The following is a 14,646-nucleotide window of genomic DNA, read 5'->3' on the forward strand; positions in this document are numbered from 1 at the left end:
GGATCTCTTGTGGTTAGTTCCTTGACCACTATTTTATCATATGACATCAATATGGGGTTTAATTTTTTTTTTTATTTTAAATTTTTAAGTATAAGATCTTCCAGATTCACTTCGTCTATTTATTACCTCAGTCCTAGAAGTAGACATTTCCCCAAATATCCTTGGTTCCTTTTATTGGAAAATGGCATTAGGCTCCAAGATCTGGGCTTTAGGTATCCTCATTGCTACAGCTGTGTTGTTTATTTGAGATCTTAGAAGCTGACAGAAAAAGGAGATATATGTTTGCATATTAATTTAAGCATATACTCACACATATATAAATATTTTTAAAAGATTTCCACCTGTATCTATAGTATACGAAACAGAAATTCATCCTGAATTTTCCATATTTAATCATTACCACATGAATCATTTTAATCTTGCCTCTTTGCTTGTCTGTTCTCTGCCAAAGAGTAGTGGGAAAGTTTCCATCATCCACTGCCCATTTACTTCATTGTTCAATTCCAATGTACCTTGTATAGTTGCTTAAGAATTTTTAATCTCTATCCCCATGGGAAACAACCATATCAGAAGAGTAAAGTGCTTATGTGAAGTTCCTTCTGCATTTTGTCTTTACAGTCTCCACTCATTTTTAAAATTACTTGCTTGTGAACATCCCCCACCTTTCATTAAAATCATTTAATATTTTTAAAAAATGTAGTTAAATTCTTTTGTCATAGTTAGAATTCCATATTTGAATTTTTTTAGTCACAACTCTTTTTATTAATTCCATATAATATATTTGGCTATTATGTGGTAACCCTTCAAGATACTTCTCATCCTTTTTTCTTTCTCATCTTACCTTCCTTGCCTGAGATACAAGTGCAATAGAATCTTGTTATAAATCTTCAGGTTTTTACACTTTGAATATATCTGATATCATGTCACTTTCTGCATTGCATTGATTGTTCATATGTCTTTTTTTTCCTACTGCACTATAAACTCTTTCTGTGCTATAATTAAATTGGGTTCTCCTAAGGTTTGTTATGATCCTTGTGGTATTGTAAATGTTAATTAAATGTTTGGTTTTATGAAGTCTTTGCTTCCTAAGTGAACAGAGTGACACTGTCTTCATGCACCAGGCTTACACAGATAGACTGCCTTCAAATAGAGAGTTAAGCTGTTTACATTTTTACAGGCAACATTTGGTCTGATTCTCAGTGTAATATCCAAGAGTGGAGTCTCTGGAATCAGAATGTCTATGAGTGAAGCCTGACTTCACCACTTAGAATTTGTGTGACCTTGGGAAGAGGATTTAACTTTTCTATTCTTCAGTCTTCTCTGTAAAGTGAGATTAATAATCAGATCAAGGTCTTAGCATTGTCAGGGGTTGAAGGGGAATATATTTGGGAAAGCATTTGGCACAAGGCCTAGCACATACCACTTTAAAAAGTTAGATATTATTGTTACTGAATTACTTTTGTAGAAATTTATTCTTAACAAGGGTATCAAACATTTTCTTTTCCCTTTTCCATTTTCTTCCATAAGTTACTTTTATCTTCACTGATCTTTCCTCATTTCTAAAGATTTGATTATTTTTCTACTAATATTATTTTTCTACTGTCTCCTTTTCCTGTGCAGTGAGCAGAATGATTATTTCTCAGAACGCGTTCCCTAGCTGGCTCCTGGCTTGAGAAGTAATTATTTTGGCATTATCTCCCATTGACCTGCATTTGCCATCTGTTGGCAGCATCACTGAAATGATCTGTCTTCACTGGTCTGGCGATATTTTATATTTTTATTGGCGTTACTTCCAACCTAAGTTCTATCTCCCAAACGAAGTATGTGGCTAATTTCTGAAGTAGGCCTGGCTATTTTGGGGATGGACACCTGTATCTTTCAAATTAGAAAGGTATCTGTTTTACTTTTCAAAGTCCTATAAAATGTGAGAGAAAAGAATCATTTGAAAAGATTGGCTGAATGTTGGGTTAATTTTGCTTTGTAGTATCATTCAATTAACTCAGAAGTTTATAAAAGTCACCCAAATCTATAATTTCTGTACCACAAAAGATCTTTGAACATTGAGAAAAATTTAAAGATAATCCATGCCTTGTAATAATTCAACACTCACACTAATTTTAGATTCTAAGCCAGTTTCCCTGTTCATCTTCCAATTGCTTGATGTTCTTTTAAAATGTCATTTTCCAGGACTATTCAACAGGCTGAATTTGCATCACCCCAAATCATTGCCTTCTATATCTCATGAAGGATACTGTCAGCCTGCCACATCCTTTTTTCTCTGGGACTTTTGTATTTATCTTTCATGTGGATCTATGCCAAAGCCTCTTGTAAATCTTAGCAGAGTGCCTCTTAGCCTCTGAATTCCCTTTATCTGTTATGGAAGCATATTCTTGAAAGGACTCCAGTAGGGTAGTTATAATGAGTGATCCTGTCATATTCCTCATTCTTTCCTTTAGTCCTGCCAAGAGCTGTTTATTTCACAGAAGGATGATGCTGGCTGAAAGGTGCTTTCTTGAAACTGAGGGATTACTGCCTTAAACAGGTCCCCTTGAAGATATATTTGCTTTGCATTTTAATTGTTAGATTGAAAAACTGCCGGCATCAGCTACTGAGAATACTGAAACTTTAATTACCTGCTTTGTTTCTGCTTACATTCTGCACAGTGTGTCCCCGAGGACTATATTCAAGTAAACTAAGTATTTATTTTTGGTTATAAGTCATAGTTTGACTCTCCATTTGATAAAAGGTATATCTATTCTTTTGACAACAAATAAATAAATGTTAAAAACCTCAACAATGAACAATACTGGTGAAAGTGTGGGAAAGAAACTTGTTAACTTGTTATAATTGTTCTCCCATATTGCAGAAACATGTTGATTTCTGTAACATTTTAGGGAGGTTAATCTGGAAGCATCTAGCAAAACTTTGAGTCTTTTGTCTCTTTTCAATTTATTTAATAAAACTCTGTTGATCTTTTACTAAGTACTAGAATTAGTTACTGGGGACATGGCAGTGACAAATAAATACCTTAGCCTTATGCATCATACTTTTATTTAGAGTGGAATGTAAGCAGAAAATAAAGCAATAAACAAGTAAATGCAATGTATGTCAGATGATGATTAATGCTCAGAAAAAGAATAAGACAATTTAACAGGGATCAGAAGAATGACTTCTTTGGGGGAAGTACATTGTTGCTTTATATGGGTGGCCACTAAAGGCCTCATTGAGAAGGTAACGTTTATGTAAAGACCTGAAGGAAGTGAGTGAGAAGAACAGCTAGGAATCTGAGCAAAGAGTTCCAAGTTGGGGGAGCAAGAAAATACAAAGAATGCACAGATGGAGGCTTGCTTGTGGGGATTCAGGAAATAGTGCTCAGGGGAGTGTGTGTGGAGGGAAGGAAATAGGGTCAAAATGACAACAGGGCAAAAAGGCATAGTTTACAGAGACATTTAGAGGCCATCCAAGGACTTGCTTTGTCTTTTTTCCTGAAGGAACTGAGAACCACTGATGAGTTGGGGCAAAGGACTGACACAATCTGAGGTATATTTTTGTATAGATAATAAAAGGCTAGGATAGCACAGGTGTACTGATTAGAAGGTTATTATGGTAATCTGGAGGCCATTACTTTTCATTTCTATGTAAATAGCACACCACTCTGGCTCCTAAGGCCATATGGACAAGGATGCTTATTATAGCATTGTCTTATTTTGCCTTTTTGGTGTGATACTGAATGCCTATCAGTAGGGAACTCACTTGATACATAATGCCACATCCATACAGTGGAATAGTTTTCATTTGTTAGAAGTATGAGTTAGCAGGATTTTGGTCTAATTGGTCTGATTCCAAAGTCTATGTTTTTATTCCTACATTATATCCCTTTAAGGTAAGGGATCCTCTGTGTGTGTGTGTGTGTGTGTGTGTGTGTGTGCTTTGGCTCAAACCCAGGGCTTTATGCACGCTGGGCAAAGGTTCTGCCAGTAAGCTATACCCACACCTAAGAGGTTCTTTTTCTGCCATTTGGAGGGTAGTAAAAGTGTTGTGGGTCTTTGAAGTCTATTTTTTTTATATTCAAATGTAGACAATTTACAGTCTTGCATAACTGTCAAGGTACAAGTTACTCAATATTTTATTATTGATTAAATTCAGTGGAAGCTATGACTTAATAGCCTATAAATATTTGTCATCTTTCATGTGGAAATTAAGTAATACATTTTTATAGTTTAATTTTCTTCTATTGAAAATTTCCCTTGTGTGTAAGATAACAGAATAGCACAAACATACAGAATGCTTGCCTGGTGAATTAGTGACCATCATATAAAGAAGAACTAGAACTTGCTATTTGAGAACTATCTATAGGTTTTTTTTTTTTAAAGCAAAGCAAAGCAAATCCAATCTGAATGTTCTTTTATGTTTTTTGGTGCAGAATTCTGAATTCTGAAAGAAAATGTCAGGCAATTTAATCAATTCAGAACTTTTGCTTTTCATATTAGAAAACATCTTTGAGTAAGGCTAGCTCTGTCTTACATTTTACCACACGTGTGTGCACATACACACTGCATGCACAATTTTAAAAGGACACATATCTTCATGTGATAGTTAATTGCGATGTTAACTTGAATGAATTACAAAATGAGGGATAAATTCGAGTCATTTGTAGGAAAATGGATGTACCTGGAGACCATAATGCTAAGTAAAATAAATCAGACACACAAGCTTAAATATCACATGGTTTCCCTTATATGACAAACCCAAGATATAAATAAAAAGCAAAATAAAAGATAAATAATAGGAAATAGGGAGATGGATCTTTTGCAGAAGGGAAGGTGACCAAGAGATGGGGAGACAGAAGTGAGTGGAGGAAAAGAATTAAAACGTGTTACATAACATGTATCAACTCACGAAGATGAATGTAATCGTTATGGACTACAAACATACTAATAAGAATACAATTAAACACAATTACATTTCTCATTGGGAATTGTATCTTTACATGATGCATCAATGTACCAATAAAAGAATTTAATAAAAAAAATGAATAATTGATAATTTGAAATAGGAAAAAAGGTCCAAAGATGAAGGAGTGAAGGGAGGGAAAGGGGAAAGGAAAACAGGGAAAGGAGAAACTATGAGAAAAGAAAAAAAAAAAAAGGAAATGAAATCTATGTAAATAGGGAAGGGCGGAGGGGGTGAAGGGTGCACAGGTATTGGGGAAAATAAAAGAACTAAGATACATCATGTTCAGGTACAAACACCCAATAATAAATGTAAACGAATTGTATACCTAAAATGTACCAATAAAAGAACTAAAAGAATGAAAAACAAAAAAAACAAGAGTACAATTAAAAAAAAAGAAACTCCCAGCAGATTAATGAGGCACAGTTCCAGGTGTATCTGTGGATGATTGACACGTAGGCCATAAACTGAGGCCAGAAGACCCGCCCCGGATGTGGGTGGTACCAACCAATAGGATTGCAGCCTGGACAGAATAAAAACCGAAAGAGGGTCGTCCTTCTTGCTTCTTGGGAGGAGTGGTAGTCTTCGGACTTTGATCTCAGGTTGTGTCAGGATTCCAGCACAGATTCTTCAGACTTCCAACATAGACCGTTTGGTTTTCCGACGCAGACTTGCACGGGATTCTGCATGAGCCTTCAACTGAAGCCTCCCCCCTCTCCGGCAAGCTGCCGGCCATGTTGCATTCTTCCGGCCCTGATTCTGAGGCAGCCACTGTAAGCCTACTTACTAAATCATAAATATATTCAGTTCCTTTGTGGACCCTAACAGATACACTTCATTTTTCTGTTCATTTGGTAACTGTGGCGTCTGGTTCCACTGCAGTGATATTTGTGGTAGCTTTTCAGAAGGCTTTTCCTGCCCTACTTGTCTAATGTCCTTTTCCTTAAACTTCTTGGAAGTAACAGTATTATGATTCTGCTTTTGATTTGTTTTAAACTATTATCTATTTTTAAAAAGAAAAGATTCTTTTGTCTAAGGTTAATGTGTATATACGTAAACATTTCAAGTGTTATTAAGCACACAATACTATGCATAAACTGTTCATAATCTTATCTGGTTTTATTCATGTGACTTTTATTATACAGGTTTCCAGGTTTTCATTAATTTATTCACTGGATCATTAGTCCTTCAATTTATTTAACAAATGTTACTGCTTTTCCATTATGTGTCAGGTGCAGAGTATTGTGAATACACCACTGAAATAAGCAGATGAATGAGACAGTAGGGAATAACACAAGGGGCAAATGTATATGGATATATAGCCAAAATATTGTGTGGCAAGAAATTTTATAAAGAAGAAAGCATGTTGAAGGTATTTTCAAGAACTGCCTTAGACGAGATAGGTATCCCTGAGGAGAAAAAAGGTGTGCAAAGATTTGAATGAAATAAAGGAGAGAGCTGCTTGAAGGTCTGGGTGGAGGTTTCCAGAAAAAGGGAAAATAAGATGGGCCAAAGAAGAATTTATTTTTTAAATTGTGATTTCTTACAGTAGGTTGGATGAGGCTAATGCATCAGTGGATGAGTTAATCTCAGATAGGCATACAAAAGATTCCTGTGTGGTGACTGAAATGAACAGTACATTTTGGTATGATGCAGGCAGGTGGATAGTTTGTTACAAGATAAATAAAATTACTTTTGATTGGTGCTAAGAAAGGTTGATAGCTAAGGGTGAAGAAGGTGGGGGTAAGAGTATTGAAAGAATGCTAATAGATGAGTGCAATGCAGGAACACTGTCAGGACCCCTGGAAGTAGTGGTCATATATTTAAAGTGAGAGCAATGGACATGTTTGTATTTTTTTCCCCCAGACACATGTGTTGCTATAGTATAGGTGAAGAGTATCAGAGAGCTGATATTAGCAAGTATGTGTTTTTAAAAATGAATTATACATAGAGATATGGAACCAGTGTGTGTTGTATTATGTCGTCGGCCTGTAGAACCTAATCTTTCTGAAGATGGAAATGGAGATGGGGGAGGGTGATAGACAGTGGAAAGGTGGTTGTCCAATGTATTTACATTTATTTGAGGAAGAAAATAGTTGGGATCAACATATTGAGTTAGTGATATCAAAGGAAAGGAGATGAAATCATGTAGTGAGATGCATGAAATTGAGATGCTAGAATCTGACCACTGAAGCGTTGCCTTACAAACCCATACACACACAAACATTGCCATATGCTTCTTTTTATTGTGCTCAACTTTACTGAAATGAATTACATGTAATAACATAAACCCATTTTGAACAATCAGTTTTTTAGGTTTTAATAAAGAATACATTTACTCTAATTAAATGTAATCATATTTATGTATTTAATCACAACCAAAATAGACAAAAAATTTCTATGCCCTCAGAAAGCTCTCTTATACTCCTGAGTCAATTCCTACCCTAATCTCAGGCCCTGGATACTACTAATTTTCTTTCTTCTTTGATAAATTATTTTATATTGTTAAGATGGTATATAAATTATCACTTTATATGTGCTCATTTTTGTTTACTCAGGATATGTTTGCAAAATACATCTCTGGTTTTGTTTTATTGTCATCCCTTTTGATTGGTGTGAAATATTCTATAGTGTAAATAGATCTTTTCTTTATGAATTTGTGTCAATGGAATATTTCCAAGTTTTGGCTTCTAGGAATAAAGCAAGTCACAAGACTTTGTGTGCACCTACATTTAATTTCTTAGATAGGTATAAGAGTGGGTTTTGTGGTGTATGTCAGTTTATAAAAGAACCTGCCAAATTGTTTTGTATTTTGTATTCTGTGTAACAGCCATCAATGAATGCGAGTCCCTGTTGCTTCACATCTTCACCATCGCTTTTAGTTTTAGTCTTTTAATGGTTGTATAGGGTAGGAATCCGCCTACAAGCCTAACTCAAACCTGACCAAAGGGCGATGAAGATGAAAAATAAAGAGACACAGAAAAACGTTAAAATTTTGGGGGATCGAGGGTTGATGTCTCCCTTCGACACAGAGCCCCAAATGATTGGCAGACCTTGGCTTTATTCACTCAGACAGACACCGGCACAAGCAATTAGAGTTCCACAGGATTCATCTGTCTCCCACCCTCCGTGGTACTTCTCCAGGTAAACAACTTAACCTCAGGTGTTTTTACTTTTCCCTGCAGCGAGTTAGCAGGCTTGTATCACCTCTTTCTCCTCAGTGCTCGCCAAGAAGGCCAATTAGCCCTCATTCTTCCCATCTGGTCTCCAGGGTGTAGTGGTTTTCATTTGCCTTTTCATGATGACCGATAATGCTGACCATTATAAAATATACTTTTTATCCCTTCATATATCTTTCATGTGAAATATCTCTTCAAATTCTTTTCTCATTTAAAATATGGATTATCTTATTAACTTGTAACCATTGCATATTCTGGATACATGTTACAGTATTACATTAGATGAATGTACATAATTAGATGAATGCATATAATTACTTACTCTAAGGATGAGGCTTGGCTGCTCATTTTCCTAATTTTCTTCATTGGGTCTTGAAGAGCAACAGTTATTTTAAAAATTTGCTATAACTAAATTTATCAAATTTTCTCATTACTCATGTTTTTGACTCATATTGAAGATATTTTTGCTTTTCCCAAGATTGAATGTGTTCTGTTGGTTTTTATTCTAAAGTATTTATAGTTCAAGCTTTTCTGTAACAATGATCCATTTCAAATTAAATTGTGTGTATGTTATTAGGTCACTATAATTTTTTCCTATGTATCATCCAAATACTCATAGCTTTCTATTTCTTACTGATTTTCTCTCTCCATGGTCTATCAGCTTTTGAGAGAGGAGAGTTGAAATCTCCAACTACAGTTATAATTTGCTTATGACTTTTAGGTCTAATACATTGGTTAATGTATTTTGAGATACTGTAGGTAATACATATTTAGGGTTATGTTTTCATATGGAATTATCGACTTTATCATATGTAATGCCTTATTTTCTGCTACTACGTGTTTTTAGGTCAGTATTAATATGCAGCTGTCAAAATTATGCTTTCATGACATATATATTTTTCAAATGAAAAATAATTCTTGTAAAGGTTCCTATCGTGATATATATTTTTTCATTCATTCTGAATAGGAGAGTCTTTGTAAATATATAGATAAATAAAATACACTGACACGTTTGTGTATTTAGAATTTCCTGTAATTAGGATACAGATTGGGTACTGCTCTTTATATCTGTAATGATCCCCGCCTTTTAGTTAATTTGTATAACATTAGAATGTAGTATAATTATTAAATGTATTTGGGCTGAATTAAATGTACTATTTGAATATTATCAGTTTGTTTTCCCATTTGATCTTTTTGTTTTTCCTCTTGCTTTGTTTAGAATTAATACTTTAAAAAGTATTTTACAAATATTACCTAAGCAACTGTACTAGTAAACTTACTAGTTGACTATAGTTTTGTCCCACCTTAAACCCACCTCACCTTGTGACTTTATCCCATAAAACACCACTGAGAAGCAGGGTGAGCAGGCAACCCATTTTCCTGTCCCCCTAATAGAAGCTTTCTTTCTCTCAGTAAATTTTTCCAGGCTGGGGATTTAGCTCAGTGACACCACTGCCTGCCTTGCAAGCACAAGGTCCTGAGTTCAATCCCAGGTACCAAAATAAATAAATTTTGCCTAAAAGTATTTTTACCTATACTTTTGGAATATAAGTTAAGCTAAACTACCTATTTTGTGAGTTTGTTCTAGAGTTTTATGCATCTTGGACTCATCAAAGGCTACCTTTAAATAATAAATTCATAGTATTAAAGATCTTGTCTTTTTTATATTATTGTCATATTTTTAAATGTCAAAATTGACAAGACATGAATATAAATGAGAAATTATTTTTGAAAAAGAAAATGAGGAAAAATATATTCATTGTTTGTCTTTGTTCCTATGTAAAGATTTGAATTTCCAACTACTATTTTTAACTTGAATAACTTAATTTTAACATTTCTTATCCTGAAGATTTGCTCCCAGATATTTGAGAAACCTTTTATTTGGCCTTAATTTCAAAGAAAAATTTCCTAAATATAAAATTCTACATTTATCATATTTTTTAGTGCTTTAAATCTATCGTTCAGTTGTCCTCACTTTATGATGAGAAGATATTATTGTCATCACTGTTAATGTATATAATACCTTTTGTCTTCTTGGTACTTCAAAAATTGTATCTTTATCTCTGGTTTATGTAATTTGATTATGATATTTATTGGTATTCTTTGTCTTATTTTGCCATTGATTTCAGCTCAGAATGTTTGGTTATATAGTTTTTATTCAGAAAAAATATAGCTATCATTTCACTGAATATTTTATCTCTCTCCTCCTCTTTGTCAAGCACTGTAATAACAAATGGGTTAGATTATTTCCTTTATGCGGTCTCCAGTTGATGGGCATTTGGGCTGTTTCCAAGTTTTAGCTATCACAAACTGTGCTGCTATGAACATGGGTGCACATATATCACTGTGGTATGATTCTTTTAATTCTTTGGGGAAGATCCCCAGCAGTGGAATAGCGGGGTCAAATGGGACTTCCAGTCTTAGTTCTTTGAGGTATCTCCATACTGATTTCCACAGTGCTTGCACCAGTCTACACTTCCACCAGCAGTGGAGCTGAGTTCATCGTTCCCTGCAGCCCCGCCAGCATTTGTTATTGGTTGATTTCATAATAGCAGCCATTCTTTCTGGAGTGAGGTGGAGTCTCAGTGTTGTTTTCATTTGCATCTCTTGAATGCCCAGTGATGTTGAACATTTTTTCATGTATTTGCTATTTCTACTTCTTTGAGAAATGTCTGTTCAATTCAGATGCCCATTTTCAGAATGGGTCTTTAAATTTGGGAGGTCTGATCTTTTTAAGTTCTTTATAGATTCGAGATAGTAGACTTCCTCTTCCGAGGAAGAGCAGGTGAAGATTTTTTCCCACATTGTGGATTGTCTCTTCACACTGCTGGTGGTTTCTCTTGCTGTGCAGAAGCCTTTTAATAAGAAGAGATCCCACTTGTTGATTGTTTGTGCTAGTTCATGGACAACTGAGGTTTTGTTCATAAAATCTTTTCCTACACCGATGTCTTCAAGGGTTCTACCTAACCTCTGTTCCAACTGGTTCAGCATTTCTATTTGAATATTTAGATCTTTAATCCATTTCAATTTTAGTTTAGTGCATGGTGAGAGATACAGGTCTAGTTTTAATCTTTGACAGGTTGAAGCCCAGTTTTTCCAGCACCATTTATTAAAGAGGCTATCTTTCCTCCAGTGAGGGTATTTGGCTCCTTTGTCAAAGATGAGATGGCTGAGTGTGTCTGGCGTTGTTTGTGCATCTTCTAATCTATTCCACTGGTCCTCAAGTCTGTTTCTTTGCCAGTACCATGCTGTTTTTATCACAGCTTTGTAGTAGAGTTGCAGGTTGGGGATTGTGATACCCCCTGCCACGTCTCTGTTACCTAGAATTGCTTTTGCTATTCTGGGTCTCTTCTTGTTCCAAATGAATGTTTGGATTGTTTTCTCAAGGTCCATGAAGTATGCTGCTGGGATCTCAATTGGAATTGCATTAAATCTATATAGCAGTTTTGGAAGTATGGCCATTTTCACTATATTAATCCTTCCTACCCAGGAGCAGGGGATGTCTGTCCATTTTCTGGTATCATCTTCAATCTCTCTTTTCAGAGTGCTGTAGTTTTCAGAGAAGAGGTCTTTGATTTCTTTCATTAGGTTGATTCCTAGGTATTTCAGTTTTTTGGATGCTATTGTGAAAGGAATTATTTGCCCTATTTCTCTCTCAGTGAGTCTGTCATTAGTGTAGAGGAAAGCTATTGATTTTTGTGTGTTGACCTTGTAACTAGCTACTTGACTGAATTTGGTTATTAAGTCTAGAAGACTTTTGGTGGAGTTCTTGGGGTCTTCTATATAGAGTATCATGTCATCTGCAAATAATGACAATTTGACTTCTTCATTTCCTATCTTCCCTTTATTTCTTTCTCTTGTCTAATTGCTGTGGCTAATGTTTCCAGAACTATGTTGAACAAGAGTGGTGATAATGGACATCCTTGTCTTGTTCCTGATTTTAGTGTGAAGGATTTCAGTTTTTGACCATTTAGTATGATATTGGCTATTGGTCTTTCATAGATGGTTTCTATCAGTTTGAGGTAGAGACTATCTATTCCAATGTTTTGTAGGGTTTTTATCATAAATGCATGTTGGATTTTGTCAAATGCTTTTTCTGTGTCTTTGGAGATAATCATATGGATTTGTCCTTGGCTCTATTGATATAGTGTATTACATTGTTTTGCATATGTTGAACCATCCCTGCATCCCTGGGATGAATCCCACTTGATCAGGGTGTATGATCTTCTTGATGATCTTCTGCATTCTATTTGCCAGTATTTTATTAAGGATTTTTGCATCTATATTCATGAGTGAGATTGGCCTATAGTTCTCCTTTTTGGTTTGGGTCTTTCTGTGCTTTGGGGATCAAGGTGATGCTTCCTTCCAGGAATGAATTTGGGAGTATTGCTTCCCTTTCAATTTCACTGAAGAGTTTAAACAGCAGTGGCAGTAGTCCTTTTCTAAATGTCTTGTAGAATTCAGCAGTGAAGCCATCAAGGCCCAGGCTTTTCTTGGTTGGTAAGTTTTGAATTACGTTTTCAATTTCATTGGTTTATATTGGGTTGTTTAGAGTTATTAGGTCTTCTTTGTTCAACTTTGGCAATTCATATGTATCTAGGAATCTGTCCATTTCTTCTGTGTTGTCCATCTTATTGGCGTATAAGTTCTGGAAGTAGGTATTGATGATCCTCTGGATTTCTGTTGAGTCTGTTGTAATTTCACCCTTTTCATTCCTAATTGCATGGATTTGGGCCTTTTCTTTCCTTTTTCTGATATGATTGGCTAAGGTTTTGTCAATTTTGTTGATTCTTTTGAAGAACCAACTCTTGGCTTCATTGATTTTTTTTGTGTTGTTTTCTTAGTCTCTATTACATTGATTTCTGCCCTGATCTTTATAATTTCCTCCCTTGTATGATCTTTGGGTTTGTCCTGCTCTTCTCTTTCTAGAATCATGAGGTTCAGCATTAGGTTCTTTAATTGGGCTTGCTGTTTTCCTAATATGAGTATTCACTGCTATGAATTTCCCTCCTAAGTGTGCTTTCATTGTGTCCCATAGATTCTGATATGTGGTATTGTCATTGTCATTTAATTGAAGGAACTGTCTGATTTCTTCTTTAATTTCCTCTGTGACTCATTGGTTATTCAGAAGTGTGTTGTTCAATTTCCCTGTGTTCATGAAATTTTTCCAGTTTCTTTTTCTATGGATCTCCAATTTCATCGCACTATGGTCTGATAATATACAGGGGATAAGTTCAATTCCTTTGCACTTACTTAAACATGTTCTATGTGTGAGTATGTGGTCTATTTTGGAGAATGACCCAGGTGAAGCTGAGAAGAATGTGTATTCTGATTTTGTGGAGTGGAAGACTGTAAACATCTGTTAAGTTCATTTGTTCAGGAGTTCGATTGAGTTCTAGTATTTCATTACTTATTTTTTGTCTAGTTGATGTATCTATTTGTGACAGTGGGGTGTTGAGTTTCCCCCCCCTACAATTGTATTAGTGCATATATGACTTTTCATGTCCGTTAGTACTTGTTTTATATAGTTGGGTGCACTAGTGTTTGGTGCATAGATATTTATGATTGTCATCTTTTCCTCTTGGATTGTTCCCTTTACAAGGATATAGTGTCCTTTTTTGTCTCTCTTGATCAGTGTTGCTTTGAAATCTACTTGATCTGCAAAGAGGATAGCTACTCCTGTCACATGGAGTATTGTTTTCCACCCTTTAACTTTCAGTCTATGAGTTTCCCTTTGAATTAAGTGTGTTTCTTGTATGCAGCATATTGTTGGATTTTGCTTCTTGACCCATTCTGCCAGTCTATTTCTTTTGATTGGTGAATTGAGACCATTAACTTTGATGGTTATAACTGAAATGTACTGACTTATCATTGCCATGACTTTTTCTTTTTGTTGGGTTCTCCCCCTCTACATTTAATTTCTTGTCGTGCCAGATGGGTTCATTCTGCTTTGCTTCCTGGGGTTGTGATCCTCAATGCCTGTTCCTAGGGTATTGTGTAAAATTCTTTGGAGTGCTGGTTTGGTATTCCCAAAGTTCCTAAGGTGCTCTTTGTCATGAAAGTATCTTATTTCTCCATCCATTTTGAAAGCTAGTTTTGCAGGGTACATCAATCTGGGTTGGAGGCTGTTTTCTTTTAGGGCTTGGAATATGTCACTGCAAGCTCTTCTTGCCTTGATGGTTTGTGTTGAGAAGTCTGCTGTGATTCTGATGGGCTTTCCTTTGTATGTGATTTGTTTCTTTTCTCTATCTGCTTGTAGAAGTTTGTTCTTCTGTTGAGTTTCTGGAATCTTAAAAATTATGTACCTATGTGTAGTTTTTTTTTGATCAAGGCTATTTGGAGTCCTATATGCCTCACTTATCTGTATGTCAAGCTCTTTTCCCCTGCTTGGGAAGTTTTCTGCCATTAGTTCTGTGAAGAGTTTTTTATGTCATCTGCACTCTCTCCTGTTTCTTCATTGACTCCAATCAGTCTTATGTTATTCTTCTTTGCATCGTGTAGCAGCTGCTGGATT

General features: G+C 35.4%; 1 long non-coding RNA gene across 3 annotated transcripts in view; it reads left to right on the forward strand.

Moving 5' to 3' along the window:
- The first annotated feature begins 5,089 nt into the window (after positions 1–5,089).
- The window catches only part of LOC147822971 (uncharacterized), a 272,936-nt gene continuing 263,379 nt past the window's right edge, over positions 5,090–14,646 (forward strand). Inside the window, exon 1 of one of the 3 annotated variants that reach the window (XR_015444797.1) lies at positions 5,090–5,726. This is a non-coding gene — a long non-coding RNA (uncharacterized LOC147822971). The remainder of the gene's footprint in view (positions 5,727–14,646) is intronic. The other 2 variants (XR_015444800.1, XR_015444799.1) reach the window with 2 other exon arrangements.

Source organism: Heterocephalus glaber, unplaced genomic scaffold (assembly GCF_053883595.1).
Source record: "Heterocephalus glaber isolate CG9 unplaced genomic scaffold, H.glaber_assembly_v1.0 deba00001606, whole genome shotgun sequence".
Taxonomy (NCBI): domain Eukaryota; kingdom Metazoa; phylum Chordata; class Mammalia; order Rodentia; family Bathyergidae; genus Heterocephalus; species Heterocephalus glaber.